The sequence below is a fragment of the Clarias gariepinus genome, chromosome 2 (assembly GCF_024256425.1).
Source record: "Clarias gariepinus isolate MV-2021 ecotype Netherlands chromosome 2, CGAR_prim_01v2, whole genome shotgun sequence".
NCBI classification, from domain to species: Eukaryota; Metazoa; Chordata; class Actinopteri; order Siluriformes; family Clariidae; genus Clarias; species Clarias gariepinus.
The window spans coordinates 32,144,551-32,148,731 of NC_071101.1; positions in this window are offsets into that span (position 1 = coordinate 32,144,551).

Here is a 4,181-nt window from a genome sequence, read left to right on the forward strand (position 1 = left end):
ACTAGAAGGTAAGATGGATGTTATATCTGATATATCTGTTGTGCTGTGCCCTGTGGTACTACTCTGTTCTCCAGTCTGTAAGAGACATATCAGTGATGATCTATTTATTGGAACACAATCGCCAAGCAGATATCTCTTATTAGAAATGTTTTGCACCTCCGGCTCTTATTGCCGAAATTAGTTCATTCTCCCAGGTTTACTGTGAATCTCCGCTGGGAGGAAGGTGACAAGCTGGAGTGGTATGGCATAACTCTCTCTCTGAGACATAATCTGACTAAATCTGCAGCCAAGCTGGAAATCAATACAGTACTGAACTGTAGTTTTGAACCATTTTACATTACTGACTACCATGCCAAAGGTATGCGTCCTAAAAAAGACTGGTTGGTTCTTCTTTAATGACTGAGTAGTTACTGCCTGCATGGTTACTGTCCCAGTCACCTGTTCTAGGTTATAAAAATGTCATAGCTCTGGTAACCCCGATCAGGCATCACTAAATTGTGGACCTATAATGAGTGACGGGCTATACAGTAGGCATCACTCAACAGAGCCAATCAAGGCAATAGTTTATCGTGCATAAACAGAGTATGCAGAAGAAATAGAAATAATAGCGTGTCACAGCACGGCCTACTCAAAAAAAAGGAACGTAAACTATGAAAACTAAAACTTCAAAGATGAACAGACAGATTACTCACTCAGTCATCGTCTATACCACTTTATCCTGTATTCAGGGTCGCGGGGAGCCTAGAGCCAATCCCAGGAGACTTGGGGCACGAGGCGGGGTACACCCTGGACAGGGTGCCAATCCATCGCAGGGCCCACACACATACCCACACTCTCACAATCATTCACACACTACGGGTAATTTGGGAATGCCAATCAGCCTAACCTACATGTCTTTCGCCTGTGGGAGGAAACCGGAGTACCCAGAGGAAACCCACCAAGCATGGGAGAACATGCAAACTCCATGCACACAGAGCCGGGAATCGAGCCTGGCCGGGAATCGAACCCAGACCCTGGAGGTGCAAGCCGAGTGCCGCCTACAGACGGATTAATATATGTTTATTCTTCCAGCGGGACGTTTAAAATCAGTTTGTGTCATATGTTCCAAAACCTTGGCACCAATAAAAAGCAGTAATGTGATGTAATGCCACTATTTAAAAAAACAAAATCAAAGCATGGGTTGTTAGAGCAAACGTGAGGAGGCGTAAAACATCTTGAGAGCTAAGAGCCTGGTATGACAGAGCAATATCCTTTCATATTCATTTACAGCTCTCCAGCGTCCAAATGAGGATTCACTTAAGATCGATTAAAGTTTGTAGTTTGTATTCCATACAATTACAAGGAAATATACAGTACTAGGACATCAAAGGTCAAATTAACCACATGTTTTATGTAGTTACTGATATTAAAATTCTTTTGAAATTTTAAACTGCTTGTTTCTATTACAATGACTGCATATATAGAGATCAGAATCCTAACACAAATATAAAATTCAAACCATGGCTTGATAAAAAATTTATTGACTGGACCTTATTAAATTTTAATTCAATACCCCTGCCCTCGATGAGCCACTGGTCATGAGTACCTGAAATGAAACAAAGCTTGGCATCCCATCACACCAAACTAATGCAGTACAAAAGGCTGAAATTTATGTCATAATTATCTGAGAAAGTCCTCTTCACGAACTCGATGGAGAAATTAAATATGAAAAGCAATTAAATATGACATTTTATGGGATTTTGAACCATGATTTTGTAAATTGACTTGGCTTCATGGGGAAGCTTGTCATTCCATTATTCAAAATACCTACAGTTTGAGAAAAAAAGAAAATAACTTTATAAGTAGTTGAAGTAAGTCTTATGCTACAATTTTAAAAGTTATTATATAAGTTATTATATAAGTTATTGTATAGCATGTTATATTTAAATGCCATATTGGAAGAACTCACTCACTCACCGTCTATACTGCTTTATCCTACAGTATATACAGGGTCGTGGGGGGCCTGGAGTCTATCCCAGGGGTCTTAGGGCAAGAGGCAGGGTACACCCTAGATGGGGTGCCAATCCATCGCAGGGCACACACACACACACACACACACACACACAGCCACTACAGACAATTTGAGAAAGGCAATTTAAAACGCCTAATTTGCATCTCTTTGGATAAAAAAACAAGAATATCTGACCAAACATGTTTGTGTGCAATCAAAGGCCCCATCCTTCAAGGAAACACAGAGAATTTCACCACCTGATCCAGGAGGACAGAAAGAGTGAAGATGATTGATTGATTCTTGTCACATGAACCACTGTGCGCTAGCTGCAGTCTGAAAATTTCGGAGTTGATCATCTCACTGAATGATCTGAGCAGGCAAAAGATTTGACACATGACACTGTATGCTCTCTGGCTGTCACCACTGCCATGACAACGACGTCAAACAGGCAAACTAATAGGTTTAGCTTTAACCTCGTACCGGGATCCTCACATAGACTACAAAACTAGACCTTTATTGATAATAATAATACATTTTTTTCAAAGTAGAAAACACACTTCATTACACTGATGATTGCGTTTGGAACATGGGATGTAGGCTTTGTCCGGATTGTCAGAAGACCTGGAATACAATATATAATTATGATCTATTGTTTAGGGCCCAATATAGGGCTCATTTGTTCTTCTAAGGATTAAAAACTAACCAGGGCTTTTGGGGGGTATTACCATGCTCAAAAAGTCATAAAAATCAGCATACAGGTTGGATTGAGCTGAACAACTCGCTATGCATACAGTATCATGGGCTCCACTCAACAGGAAGTTAGTTATTTTGGGTTGTTTACAAAATGCACACAATGGAATTTGATATACTACTCCTAGGAAATTTATACGATTGCTACCAAACCGGGGGAATGTTATTTTGTGCATTGAGGAGGCAAAATTGAGAAGAAGTTTTTGATATCTCTTTTTTGATATGGTAAATGAAAGGACACAGGAAATGGCGAATAACTTCCTTAGTTATAATAAATTCCTTAATTGCATATAATTATATAATTATATTTTATGTCATAGTGTTGCTATAACATAATTAGCATGAACTTTTTATGTCACAGGCATTTGATATTTGAATGTACATAGAAATAAATAAAGAATGTAATAATAATTAGGGTCCAAGCACTAGTTTTTTTTTTTTTAGTTATCACCTTTTTGAAATTGCATGATGGTTGCAGTATTTAAAATAACCCTTACCCTAGTGTGTGTGTGTGTGTGTGTGTGTTTACATAGCAAATGGAATTAATTGTAGTGGTACAATGAAGTTAATTAGTTATATTGTGTGAGAGATGAAGGCTTCCATACTAATGACATTACTGTTTTATATAATTATTTCATTAATTAAATGAAACCATGTACAATATTATTATAAAACAATAGTGTTATTTAGATTAAAGCCTTCACGTCCCAGTTAATATGGCTGTCACTTCATTGTGATCATATGCATGTAAGTAAACTTACAGATGCTTCATACTGTACAGCACAAATCTCAGGAGAGTGAACATTTTTAGGGGTCTTTAGACTTTTTGTCAGTGTCAAAGAGTCAGTGTACATTTTGACAAACTGTCACTTCTGTCCTTTTAGTATTTCCCATTTAATGAATGCACATGCCCTCTGTCTTTCTGGTATGCCTGGGTGGCGATAGTGTAGGTGCTTGGCCCCAATCATCGTTGCCATACAAGAATATTTATTATTATTATTATTATTATTAGTAGTAGTAGTAGTAGTATACCTCATATTATTATTAGATCTGTTTTTTATCTATGTCCAATGTATACATTGAGTGTCTTTTTTTGCCTTTTTTAAATATTATAATGCCATATACTCTTTTTTATATACCAATAGATTTAAATAAAGTAGAATTTGCGCTTTAAATATGTTGCTTACTGCGGATTTATTTATTTATTTATTTTTTTTTTTATGTGAATAAAAATAATAATAAATAAAAGCCTAAAGCACATCCGTAGGCGGGCTATCATACCGGAAGTTATTCTTTCTAACGCATAAAATTTAGCCAATGGCATCTCAGGACAGTGAATTTTGCCCAATCGAATGAGGCTGGGGGCAGGCTTTTTGAATCCAGCGCGGTCACCAAGGCAAAATGACAGGCGTAAGAGATGGTCTGGGTTTTTTTATTTTTT